Raw genomic sequence first — 14,851 nt, 5'->3', positions numbered from 1 at the left:
GATCCTTGTGGCACTCCACTGGTCACAGGCCTCCAGTCTGGAAAACAACCCTCCACCACCACCCTCTGTCTTCTAGCTTTGAGCCAGTTCTGTATCCAAATGGCTAGTTCTCCCTGTATTCCATGAGATCTAACCTTGCTAATCAGTCTCTCAAGGGGAACCTTGTCGAACGCCTTACTAAAGTCCATATAGATCACATCTACTACTCTGCCCTCATCAATTTTCTTTGTTACTTCTTCAAAAACTCATCAAGTTTGTGAGACCTGATTTCCCACGCACAAAGCCATGTTGACTATCCCTAGTCAGTCCTTGCCTTTCCAAATACATGTACATCCTGTCCCTCAGGATTCCCTCCAACAATTTGCCCACCGCTGAGGTCAGGCTCACTGGTCTATAGTTCCATGACCTTTTTTTACCGCCCTTCTTAAACAGTGGCACCATGTTTGCCAACCTCCATTCTTCCGGCACCTCACCTATGACTATCGATGATACAAATATCTCAGCAAGGGGCCCAGGAATCACTTCTCTAACTTCCCACAGAGTTCCCTGGTACACCTGATCAGGTCCTGGGCATTTATCCACCTTTAACCGTTTCAAGACATCCAGCACTTCCTCCTCTATAATCTGGACATTTTGCACTATGTCACCATCTATTTCCCTACAGTCTATATCTTCCATATCCTTTTCCACAGTAAATACTGATGCAAAATATTCATTTAGTATCTCCCCCATTTTCTGTGGCTCCACACAAAGGCCGCCTTGCTGATCTTTGAGGGGCCCTATTCTCCCTTTTGTCCTTAATATATTTGTAAAAACCCTTTGGATTCTCCTTAATTCTATTTGCCAAAGCTATCTCATGTCCCATTTTGCCCGCCTGATTTCCCTCTTAAGTATATTCCTACTTTCTTTATACTCTTCTAAGGATTCACTCGATCTATCCTGTCTATACCTTACATATGCTTCCTTCTTTTTCTTAACCAAACCCTCAATCCAGCATTCGCTATACCTACCAGCCTTCCCTTTTACCCTGACAGGAATAACTTTCTCTGATTCTTGTTATTTCTGAAGGCTTCCCATTTTCCAGCCGTCCCTTTATCTGTGAACATCTGCCTCCAATCAGCTTTCGAAAGTTCTTGCCCAATACCGTCAAAATTGGCCTTTCTCCAGTTTAAAACTTCAACTTTTAGATCTGATCTATCCTTTTCCATCACTATTTTAAAACAAAGAATTATGGTCGCTGGCCCCAAAGTGCTCCCCCATTGGCACCTCAGTCACCTGCCCTGCCTTATTTCCCAAGAGTAGGTCAAGTTTTGCATCTTCTCTAATAGGTACATCCACATACTGAATATGACCATTCCTGGAGAAAAGCAGCTTCAAAGGGAAAATGCAATATAAAATGAACTGTACTTTTCTGTAAGCATCTCAGACTGTGAATACAATGGTAGAAAAGATAGCAATCTGGACGAGAGACATGTTGATCTTTTCCCCTTTCAATAATACACATGGACAGGGATGTAAGCACCAGTTTTCACCCCTGATATCAGTGTGCTACTGAGCTGCTGTGCTGGTTTTTGCCAGTGGGCTGAGATAAGTTTGTGCTCATGTGCTGTGAAAGTTACAGTTCATGCACCATCCAATAGTCACTCCCATATACCAAGTAAAGAACTCTCTCCCTCCAGAGCTGGAAGCCAGTTTGCAAACTAGTTCAAAAAGAAACAAGATAAAAGAATTTTAGCTAATGTGCAAAGCCAAGGCACTCAAAACAGACTGTTCAGCTATTAACATTCCACTGTCTACTCTTCATAATTGACCCCGAGATTGACTCAATCTTTTAAATGTTATTTTTTGTGGACTCATTTCTCATCCTTGTGTATATGTGTTTTGCATTTGGTTTCTTCTCACATCAAGTAACTAATAAACTCATTATTTTGTTAATTCAAGAAAGCCTGGTTAAATTGGTTGTACATTAGCTTAGATTAGATTCCCTACAGTGTGGAAACAGGCCCTTAGGCCCAACAAGTCCACACTGACCCTCCAAAGAGTAACCCATCCAGACCCATTTCCCTCTGACTAATGCCACCTAGCACTACGGGTAATTTAGCATGGCCGGTTCACCTGACCTGCATTTCTTTGGACTGTGGGAGGAAACCAGAGTACCTGGAGGAAACCCACACAGACACAGGGTGAATGAGCAAGCTCCACGCAGGCAGTCGCCCGAGGCCGGAACCGAACCCGAGACCCTGGCACTGTGAGGCAGCAGTGCTAACTACTCAGCCACTGTGCTGCTGTGAACATAAAACACATGTTCATTTGGATCTGGGGGAATAGATATCCACAAGGCATGGAATCCTTTTTAATTAACCTTGTTGTGACCAATGATAACGAAAGAAAGCCAGTTCATCCCTCCTTACCCACAAGCTCAACAAATTGGGGTGACCTATCTCGAATTAGAATCATACAATTCTCCCAAAGTAGAGATTATAATAAATGAAGGAATCTTACCGAGAGATTGTTCATAACCAGAGACACTCTGATATTGCCAAGAAAGGTTTTTATTCCAGCATTGTGACAAAGTACTTTGTTAACTGTAAAGTTCTTTTGGATTTCCCAAGCGCACAATAGGAGCGATATAAATGCAGATTTTTTTTTCTTCCTTTTGCTCAAAAGGGCATAAAACCAAGTGATATCACCTTTGTACTTCCCCAGTCTGTTCATTTGACACTCTGAGAAGCCATCAGCCCGACACATCAGTAAATCTGTGCTCTCATCAAAATCTTAATTTTTATGTAAGCATTCTAATTAAAAGTCAAATTAAGCATTAATCTATACAAAGGTGTTATGCAGTCATTCAAGAGTTAATTGCATTTTGTTAAGCAATGGAAGCAGTCCTTGGTTTCATGCTGTGCCCTAGATAAGTATAGGGTATTGACTTTGGCACACCACCCAGTGTCAGATGTCCACTTCATTCTGCTTGGCCCATGTGACTGATATCTCAAGAACCTCTGAGTATCATAATACTCTCTGAATAGTGGTGAGGAGACATAGAATAAGATGCACGATTGGGAGCATGTCTTCCAACACCTTAAAGGGAAGCCAAATTCTCGCCAGAGTGTAAATGTATCCACTGCGATTCAAAATCTGTCCAATTCAGCAGAATTCTGTGGAGTAAAAAGTTGGTTATAACTTTACTCAAGCTATCCGCAGAGTATGTACAAAAGGAGCTATGTCATAGTGACATAACCATGATCACATGAACTAGAGCCTGTGTGTGCGAGGTGTCAGCAAGATTTCCTTTCTTAGCATGCCTTGTAAATAATGTTGTTTTGAAAAGCCTGTTAATGCTTACTCACGAGTGCAGACCCATAGAGCAAGTCGGTACAGACCAGCAGGAGTAAAAGAAGCCTAGAGATTGTGTCATCTTCAAGGTCACACATCAGGCCAGGCCAGCACTCTGACCCTAGAACTGGGGAACATAGCCGAAGAGAGATTTCAGCAAATACAGGAAGCACTGAGTGATAGATTTCAAAACCCATCTTGGCACCGAACCACAGAGTAGAAAAGCCGATGTGAAAGCTGAAAGACCGATGCGAAAACCCATTTCAGCAAAGGTTCCAAGCAGCATGAAAAAAATCAATTGGCCACAATGAGTACAAAGGTTCCTGTAGATCCGAAAGCTTTCTGGAAAAGCAAAGTTCCAAGACCTTCACCCATTTCTTGATTTCATGTGGAATGAATTGAATTGGTTTGAAAAGCAGTAGTTATGATGCTGGCTCCTAATGCTAATGCTCTGTATTTCTGGCTGAAGATACTTGCGCTGATATGATGAGCTCCCCATCTTTGAGGATGGCGGGGGTGGTGTGGTATCGGTGCAGCTACTGCTTCTTGTTCATTGTTAAACTGTTCATCACCATTCACAACTGGATTTTGGAAGTCCTCAGAGCTTTGATCTCGTTTGCTGACGATGGGATTGCTTAATTTTGTCTGCCACATTCTGCTTCTACTGTTTGGCAAGCAAGCAGGCCCCAATTGCAGCTTCACCAGGTTAACACCTCAATTTTCTGGAGTTTCTCCTGGAATGCCCTTTGCAATCCTCATTAAATCAAGGTTGATCCCGCTGACTAGAGTGAGGGATCTGCCAGGCCATGAAACTACAGATTGTGGTTGAATCCAATTCTGCTGACGATGACAGCCCACTGCACCTCATTGTTGCTCAGTTTTGAGTTGTTAGACCTGTTCCATATCTATGTTAACCTGTGCCATTGAACACAGTCTGCAAAGGTATTTCAATATAAATCTCATCCTGCCTCTTCACTTCAACCTATTCAGTTCCAGGCTTTGATTGGGTGCTTTCCTCTACCATCTCTTTCAGGGATGCAGAAGACAGATCTGATTTTGAAGACCAAATAACAAGTCTTGTTTTAAATGTAGTATTTTTCTCTGTACTAAAGAGTCCAGCAAAGCAGGCTTTGTATGGGGAAGACTAAGGCACAAAGTATTTGCTAGAAACTTCAGTCCACATATCACCATAATATTCAAATTTTATAATATTAAAATGAAGAGTTTGCCTGCTTGTCCACTCATGTATTCCCTCAATAGAGTGTGCGTGGCATACAATGAATAGAGACCTGGCCATCAGAATCTCTGCCTGATCTCCTGCCCGTTCAGCATCGCCAACGTCGATGTCATTTCCTGCTTTTACCATTTTTGTGGCTTGCTATAATCTTAGCTTACAGTGCCCTCAAGTAGACTCCTTTAGTCTGACAGGCAGATACTCCTTTAAGAGCCACAGTAGATACTAAGAAAATTAGTTGTATTTTTCATGTAATTTTCAAATGTAATGTGTAGTGATTGGGACAAGGTAGGCCAGGTTTATCTCTTAGAATAGGAGTACCCTGATTTGGGCTGTTAACCTGGTCTGATCAGGGAGTCCTGGCTGACAGACGTAAAGAGGTGTGTCAGGGGTTCAGCTCACTCCAGGAGCCACCTCTGAGCTAGCTGGGTCAGTGTCATGTAGTATGTACGTGTAAATAAAGGGTGATTTGGTGACTGGATTCTGGCCTTCATGGAGTTACTTCAACATAATGCTTTAAGAACTCACCACATGTTGTCAATTCATCCTAGATTTGATATCCCACTGTGTCAGTGTAGCATTTTGCATTGTTCATACCTGACATCTGACAGGAATCTTACTGAGATTCCTTATTTATTGCCAAATTAAAAGTCTACTTTATCACATGTTCCTCTGAAAGAGAAGTATACTGAGATTCCTCCAACTGAGACAGAGTGAACTGAAGCAAATCTTAGCAGGACTCATACACTTAATGGTAAGGTCCTAGGGAGTGTTGCTGACCAGACACCTTGGAATACAGGTTCATAGCTCCTTGAAAGTGGAGTCGCAGGTAGCTAGGATAGTGAAGAAGGCGTTTGGTATGCTTTCCTTTATTGGTCAGAGTACCGAGTACAGGAGTTGGGAGGTCATGTTGTGGCTGTACAGGACATTGATTAGGCCACTGTTGGAATATTGCGTGCAATTCTGGTTTCCATCCTATCAGAAAGATATTGTGAAACATGAAAGGGTTCAGAAAAGATTTACAAGGATGTTGCCAGGGTTGGAGGATTTGAGCTACAGGGAGAGGCTGAACAGGCTGGGGCTGTTTTCCCTGGAGCATTGGAGGCTGAGGGGTGACCTTATAGAGGTTTACAAAATTATGAGAGTCATGGATAGGGTAAATAGACAAAGTCTTTTCCCTGGGGTCAGGGAGTCCAGAACTAGAGGGCAGAAGTTTAGGGGGAGAGGGGAAAGATCTAAAAGAGATCTAAGGGGCAATTTTTTCATGCAGAGGGTGGTACGTGTATGGAACGAGCTGCCAGAGGAAGTGGTGGAGGCTGGTACAATTGCACCATTTAAAAGGCATTTGGATGAGCATATGGACAAGAAGGGTTTGGAGGGATATGGGCCGGGTGCTGGCAGGTGGGACTAGATTGGGTTGGGTTATCTGGTCGGCATGGACAGATTGGACTGAATGGTCTATTTCTGTGCTGTACATCTCTGTGACTCTATGATCATGGTGCAAGATGCGATTTAATTAGTGAAAAGGAATGTACTAGTGTTAGATGATGACAATATAGTGATGGGGATTAACACAGTTCTCTGCAGAATGGACCAAGAGTCCAGAAGACTGTGCTGCCTGCCCAATGTGAGTGTTCCCAGGGCTCAGAGCTAAAGAGAAACATGGTGGAAGAGAGAGGATCCAGTTGTTGTAGTCCATATACATACTGCTGGCATAGCTAGAACAAGGAGAGATGTTCTGCATCGACAGCATGTGGAGCAAGTCTCATGCTCCTCATGAGAATTATTACTTGAGCCATGAACAAGTTGGCATCGGAAACATAAAACCAGAGAAATGGATGTGTGACTCAAAGACTAGTGTGGGAGAAGTGAGTCCTGGTTTGTGGCACTGGTGTTGGGGACAAAGGGATTGCACCACTGGGACAATCTCTCCCTAAGCCACGTTTGGCTTGGTGTTCCAGTGAGCTGCATTACTAAGGATGTAAATGTAAATTAACGAGTTGTGGCTAGGGATTACCGAAGAGCTATAGATAAGGCAAGGAGAAAGGAATTAATGAGCAAAATGTCATGGAAACCCTTCCCTAGATACTTTTTTCCCCAAACCCGAATGCTTGAAAAGGAGTTATTTCATCTAGGCTTTTTGGAATTAACAAAAATATGAGTTTATCAGTTACAAACTAAATGCAAGAAGAAATAATAAAGGAACATGTATACTTATTTCTTACTTCTGTGTAAGTTTTTTAAAAATGATAAATGGTAAAAGATAAGTGAATACTGGGTAATCCAAGATGGAGGATGGGAAAAATTTCTGGCTGTAACAGCTGCTCCTTTTTTGAGGTATTTTAGGTGCTGGAGATGATTTCCTCATTCCAGGAGCAGCAATTACTGTTTTATATGCTGTTGCATTGCCTTTTTTTCCCCAAAGTTCCAAAACAAAACAACAGCAGTTTTAAAAGGGAGAAACACAGATAAAGGAAGCACATGGTGAGGTCATTGCAGGGGAGAGACAGAGAGAGGAAACGAGAATGAACCTGCACAGTTACTGCCTCTGCTGTTTGAATTTATGTACCGGAGTGCATCTGGGAAAATTAACAACCTATTAGGCAAAGTTCACAGCACAGAATCAGGTAAGTTAATTGTTGTTTTACGTGAGGCCTACAGAGAGTCAGCAGTAGTGAGTAGAGTGGGTTCTTTCTTGATTATATGTTTTTGGAGATATGTCTCTTTGATTAAACTTAAAATATAAGCCATAACTATTAATTTAATCTGGGGCAGTGTTAATCAAGCAATAAGACGGTATTATTTTCTGGGTCTGTAGATTGTGAAGGAGCAAAAATGGCCTTTAATTGAGTGATATGTACTTCTTGTCAGATGTGGGAGTTTAAAGAGAGTTTAAGGGTTACTGCGGATTATATCTGCCATAAATGCTGTTGGATGCGAATCTTATCAGATCGAATGGATCAGATGGAGAGACAGATAAAAGCGATGAGGAATTTGAAACAGCAACAGTATGAGATGAATGGCAATAATAGGAAGGGGGAAAGTCTCAGGTACAGTCACATAGATGGGCTAACTCCAGGAAAGGTAAGAGAAGTGCAGTGCAGGAGTCCTTTGTGGATATACCCATTTCAAACAGGTATGCTGTTTTGGAAAATGTAGGGGGTGATGGATTCTCAGGGGATCGTAGTGCCAACAGCCATGTCTCTGGTATCGAGACTGGCTCTAATGCAATAAGGGGGACATCAGGTTACAAGAGATCAATTGTGTTAGGGGATTCTCTAGTCCGAGGTACAGACAGACATTTCTGTGGCCAGCAGCGAAGAAGCAGAATAGTGTGTTGCTTCCCTGGCGCCAGGATCAAGGATGTCTCAGAGAGGGTGCAGAATGTTCTCAAGGGGGAGAGGGGCCAGCAAGAGGAACCAATTGGAACCAATGACAAAGGAAGGGCAAAGGTTGAGATTCTGAAGGGAGATTACAGAGAGTTAGGCAGAAATTTAAAAAGAGAATATTAATATCTGGATTACTCCGGTGCTACGAGCTAGTGAGGGCAGGAATAGGAGGATAGAGCAGATGAATGCATGGCTGAGGAGCTGGTGTATGGGAGAAAGATTAGCATTTTTTGATCATTGCAATCTCTTTTGGGGTAGAGGTGACCTGTACAAGAACGATGCCATATCACTTGCCCTTCACTCCTCCCGAGAACATCTTAACACCAAGAACAGCTACGTAAGAATCCTACTCATTGACTACAGTCCAGCCTTCAACACTATTATCCCCTCGAGACTGATTACTAAACTTACTGATCTCGGACTAAGCCCCACTCTCTGCAACTGGATCCTCAGTTTCCTGACCCACAGGCCACAATCAGTGAAGACTGGGGACAATATTTCATCCTCACTAACAGTGTGGAAACAGGCCCCTCAGCCCAACAAGTCCACCCTGACCCTCCGAAAAGTAACCCACCCAGACCCATTTCCCTCTGACTAATGCACCTAACACTATGGGCAATTTAGCATGGCCAATTCATCTGACCTGCATATCTTTGGACTGTGGGAGGAAACAGGAACACGTGGAGGAAACCCACGCAAACATTGGAAGAATGAGCAAACTCCATGCAGTCACCTGAGGCTGGAATCGTACCTGGGACCCTGGTGCTATGAGGCAGTAGTGCTAACCACTGAGCCACCGTGCTGCCCCAAATGTGACATTCCAGGATGCCCCAAATGTGACATTCCAGGATGCCTTGTGCAGACAGCTATTGAACGTACATCTGCAGTCAGTGTCTAACCATAGCAAGCCTCTTCATAAGCACACACATTGGAATTAAAAGTGCAAGTGCAAGTCTAGGTTATGATCTGTGGTCATGATAGACTTGATGAACAGACCATGACAGGAAAGGGTAGAGAGAACATGTTTAAGAGCAAATCTACCGATAAGGTTAGAGGTTACAAAAATAATAAAAAGACAACATTAAAGTCTTTGTATCTGACTGAACATAATGTTCAGAACAGTTGAATCGATAGCTTAGATAGAAATAAGTAAGTATGATCTGATAGCTATCACAGATATGTCACTGCAAAGTAACATGTATTGGGACCTGAATATTTGAAGAGAAGAGGACATTTAGGAAGGACAGCAAGCTAGTAATAGGTTGGGGGAGTGGGAGGGTGGGGGGGGGGGGGTCGGGGTTGTAAATTAATAATGGTTTTAGCATAATAGCAAAGGATGAGCAAACCTTAGGATACTAGGAATAGAAGCTGTTTAGGTCAAGATGAGAAATGGTCAAGGTAAGAAGTCTCTTACTCTCCAAACAGCAACCACAAGATAGCATGGAGTACAAAGGAAGAAATAATAGTAGCTTCTCAAAAGGTTATGTCAATAATCCTGAAGAATTTTAATTTACATCTACAATGGAAAAATCAGATGGATAAAACTGGCCAAGATGAATTCATAGAATATTTTTATGAAATTTTCTTAGAACAGCATGTTGTAAAGCTGACCAGAGAGCAGGCCATACTAGACTTGGAATTATGCAATCAGTTAGGATCATTTAAAATTTTCAAACCAAGATACTCTTTGGTCAAAAATAAAAATTGCTGGAAAAGCTCAGCAAGTGTGGCAGCATCTATGGAGAGAATTCAGAATTAACATTTCTGGTCTTCCTGTTCCTCCAAAATATTATCTCTGATTTCTTTCCACAGATGCTGTCTCACCTGCTGAGCTTTTCTAACTATTTCTATTTCTTTCTCTGATTTATGCCAGCTGCAGTTCTTTTAGCTTTTATATTCCTTGGTCACATAAGATTATAATATGAATGAACTTTACAGTCAGGTTGGGGGAGAGAGCACTGGGTCCAAGACTAGAATTTTAAACTTAAATAAGAGTAATTAGGATGTCACAAAAGCAGAGTTGGTTAAAGTGAACAGGCAAATTAAGTTAGGAATACAGAAATAGAGATCCAGTGGTCGACAGTCAAGGGGATATTTTTGAATTGCATTCCAACAGGAAACAGAAGTTGAAAGAAGAGTACCCACTGACTATGGTTAACTAATAATCTTAAAGGTTGTATCTAACTTAATGGAAATGCATGTAATCACACAGGTCAGAGGATTCTTCACAAAACAAACACCGCAATTAAGACTCTAAGATTAATAAGGAGGGAAAAATTAGAGTACAAGAAAATGTTAGCTAGAAATATGAAAACAGGCAGCAACACTTTATGCACATGTTTAAAAAGGCAAAAAGTTAACAAACCGAATGTTGGTTCAATGGTTGATCATGGGGAATGAATAATGGAAACAAAGGCGATGGCAGATGAACAGGTATTTTGCATTGATCTTCATTTTTGAGGAGTCAGGGTAACATCCCAGAAATAGTTGTAATTCATGAAATGGGAGAGATGGAGGAACTCATGAAAGTTAGAATCACTAGAGAAATGGTAGTGCATAAATAGTTGGAGCTGCAGACCTATAAGACACCAGCGCCTAATAGTCTTCATCCAAAGGTCTTAAAAGAAGTAGCTAGTGAGAATGTGGATGTGTTGGTTTAATTGTCAGAAATCTCTCAATTCAGGGGAGGTTCCATTAGATTGGAAAGTAATGAATGTAACTGTTCTATTCAGAAAGGGCAGGAGGCTGAAAACAGGAAATAAGCCAGATAGATGATTATCTGAGAAAGGGGCAATGTTTGAAGCTATTATTAAATATGTTAAAGTATGGCACTTAAATCAAGTGATCGTATACAGTCAACATGGATTTGTGAAAGGACAATCATGTTTAATCAATGTACTGTATTAGAATTCTGTGAAAAACAATATATGCTGTGGATATAAGGAGCTTTTGAATGTACTTTACTTAGATTTCCTGAAGGTGTATGATAAGGTGTCGTCTCTAAGGCATTGTCAAAAATAATGGATTATGGTGTGCGGTAATTTCAGTATGGGTAGAAGATTGGACAGTTAATAGGAAGCAGAATAGTTTAAGTAAGTCTGTTTCTAGTTGGTGAGATGTAATGATTGGTATGTCACAGGGATTAGCACTGAGACCTCAACTTTTTCCAATTTATATTTATGACTTGGATGAAGGGATCAGAGGTACAATTGATAAATTTGCTCATGATACAAAATTAGAACAAGTTATGAAGTTGACCTAAGGCTGCAAAGGGATAAATATGTGGACAAAGAGCTTTAAAAGGAGTATGATATTTGAAAATGTGTAATTGTCCATTTTGGCAGGAGCAATTTAAAAAGAAAAATGAGTATTTTATTCAAATAGTGAGCAATTGTGGGGCTCGAAGGTGCAGAGGGATCTGGGATGGTCAACTGCATGAATCACAAGACGTTAGATGGCAGGTACACCATGTAATGAGGAAGGCTAATAAAATGCTATCATTTATCATGAAGGGAATTCAGTACAAAAGGAAAGAGATTATGCTTCGATTATACAGGACATTAGTGAACAAAGAACAATACAGCACAGGGACAAGCCCTTCCGCCCTCCAGGCCTGCACTGAAACATTTTGCACTTCCATGCTAAAACTGTCTTCACTTACAGGATCCGTATCCCTCTATTCCCTTCCTATTCATGTATTTACCCAGGTGCTTCTTGAATGCTGTTGTTGTGTCTGCCTCCGCCACCTCCTCTGGCAACATGTTCTAGGCACTCACCACTTTTTGTCTGAAAAACTTGCCTCACACGTCTCTTTTAAACTTGGCCCTCCCACCCCCTGCACCTTGAACCTGTGGCCCCTTGTAATTGACCCCTCTACCGTGAGAAAAAGCCTCATCCTTTCCACTCTATCAATGCCTTTCACAATGTTATAAATTTTTATTAGGTCACCTCTTAACCTCCTACAGTCCAATGAAAACAAACCCCAGACTATCCAACCTTTCTTCATAGCTAAAATCCCCCATACCAGGCAACATCCTGATAAAACTTTTGAGACCACACATCTGGGATATTTGTCTCCTTTTTAAGGAAAGATGTAAATACATTGGGAACAATTCAATGAAGATTTATTAGGTTAATATCCAAAATGAATGGATTCACTTATAAGAAAAGATTGGACAGAGTAGGCGTATATCTGCCTTAGAATTTAAAACATTAAGAGGCAACATAATTGAAACATAAAAGATCTAGAGGGATCCTGACAACATGGCTGTGGAAAGATGTTTTCACTTATGGAATCTAGAACTAAAGGTCACCATTTAAAAATGTTTCAGATCAAGATGAAGAAAAATATTTTGTAAGTGTCATGAGTTTTTGGGACACTTCTTCGAAAGGCAATGGACACTGTTAGAGTATTTTTTAAGGTAGAGGTGGATAGATTCTTGATGATCAAAGGGTTGAAAGGTTGTTGATGGTAGGTGGGAATGTGAGCTTACAAACAGTTCAGCCTCAATCTTGTTAAATGGCCAAGTAAGCTCAAGGGCCAAATGGCTCACTTGTCCTCCCAACGTTTATGTTTAGACTGGATTTGTTCTAACTGCTTTAATATTGTTACAAACTGGGAGGTAGATTCACCATCATGCTGCTGGTGTTTGTGGAATCTGAAACTTTCAACAATCACTAATCATTTTGGTGAAAACTGGTTCAATAAAATTTCTACTTCTTCATAAGTATCAGAATACCAGACTTGTTAGGTGGTTAAAGGCTTTGCCGTCCATAATACGCAGGATCAGAAGGATGACTATATCTGCTTCAATTTTGTTACACTGAATAAAATAAAGGTATTTCTCTGTGTAGGGGTTCCGTCTGTCTGTATTTTCATCATATAGTCCTACAGCACTGAAATTTCCACTTTTGTGCTGTACTTGCCACTCGCATTTTGAAGAAAGGTTTTAGCACTAACATACTGTTTCCCACTTAAAATAAATTATTCCTGAGGCTGCATATTTCTTTCCAAGTCCTCACTCCTAGCTTGAGACATTTTCCCCTGTATGGGGTGCTCATTACCCAGGATTCCTTCAAGCTTGAGCATCTAGTGAGCTTTCCCTGCACTGTTCACTCCTTTTTTTGCTTTTGCTGTCTGTTTCTGCTTCAGTACAGTAATGGCATCTTTTGATGTTTTGCTTTTTTTTATTGAAGTGCCTCCAAGATCTGCAATGAGGACCACAACTTTTGTTTAATTTTTCAACAAATTAGTGGATTGACCTGGTAGATCATGAAGCCATTTTTATCCTTATCACCAGTTTTCTTCTTATGTTCAAAGAAGGACACATTTGCTGAAGTATTAAACAGGCTTATGCCCGAAACGCTGATTCTCCTGCTCCTTGGATGCTGCCCTGACCTGCTGCGCTTTTCCAGCAACATATTTTTCAGCTCTGATCTCCAGCATCTGCAGTCCTCACTTTCTCCTCTTAAAGTGACAGTCCACCATACTTTTACAAAGCAAAACAACTGACATTATAAGTTTCAAAACTTTGAATTGTTATTGGTTGTTTGCATTTGGAGATTATTTTTAAAGTAATGGTTTCCAACAGCAACCAGATTCTTGATTTGCTCAAAAACATTGCCAAAGGATTGTTGAATAATAGTTATGGTAATTTCTAATAATCATTCTAATCACTGATAATGTATACCAAATATTTATGTTGCGGGCATTTGAGAAATTAAATGTTAGTGTGCTATGGATTCTGATTAGAGAGCATTTTTTAAACATATGTGCATGGGAGTTACCATCTTCTAGACATAACAAGGTTAAAATTGTCATAAGCATTAAAAAAAGACAATAAATTTATCATCTTATAAATTTAAACTTTCCCCTCTGCTGTACATCATGCTACTCCCCCAAGACATAGATCATGATGAATATTGATCTGTAATTGTGTTCAAAGTCCATTATAAAAGGCCAAGTTGATATCCTGCACCTCTCTTCTAATTATAGGGTAAATTACAATTTTATTATTAAACATAATTTGAATGATTTTACTTTTATTGTCATGCATTTTATAGTAAGAATATAATAAAATACAGTCGGTTCTGCTATAATGCATTTCTTCAACACAAATTGGCTTTAACGTGATTGAAGAATTTAGATTGTTGTTTGTGGAATGCAAACTTTCCTTACCTGTATTGGCTATAATGTGATTCCAGCCTCATTAGTTTATATGGTGCGGCTATTGCACGGTCGCACGAGACCGGAACTACCACATTATATAAGAACCCACGGTACGATGAAAAGCTTCCATTTGTTGCCATGATTCAGTGACATTTTGAATAATTTAAGAATAAGGAAAAACTAAATATTATCTAAAGAGAGTCCATCAGTCCTGAGTCAACTCATCATCATCAATGACACCTACACTGCCATCCCTCATCCATGGCTTCTCCGCCATCTACACTAGACCCAACCAATGTTGACGTGGCTGATCCTCAGACACCATCTTTCCCCACTGGGCTGATACTCCTCTACCACCACCTCGCTGCCGCCTGCGCCAGACCAGCCAACATTAGAATCACAGCTCTTGCCACTGGGCCCACCTCATCAATGTCGCTGTGATGGCCTTCTGCCACCACAGCCAGAGGCATACCCAGCCAACAACAAAGTCGCCAATCCTCAGGCACCATCTTTCGCCATTCGGCCTAACTTGCTGACATCATCTCTGCCAATTTTAGCAGCCACTGATTCTGATGCCAGGTCCTGCGCTCGCTCCAGAAAAGTTAAGCAAAGGCACACAAGGTCTGCACTGGGCTTGCTTGGGGTTTGTGCGCTGGACTCACTCAAGATCCACGTTCTGGGCCCACTCGAGATATGCACTGGGTATGCTCCCTTCCCCGTTGG

Source organism: Chiloscyllium plagiosum, unplaced genomic scaffold (assembly GCF_037043375.1).
Source record: "Chiloscyllium plagiosum isolate Xiang-an unplaced genomic scaffold, Cpla_swu_hap1 HiC_scaffold_9, whole genome shotgun sequence".
Classification (NCBI taxonomy): domain Eukaryota; kingdom Metazoa; phylum Chordata; class Chondrichthyes; order Orectolobiformes; family Hemiscylliidae; genus Chiloscyllium; species Chiloscyllium plagiosum.
This window is presented reverse-complemented; position numbering follows the sequence as displayed.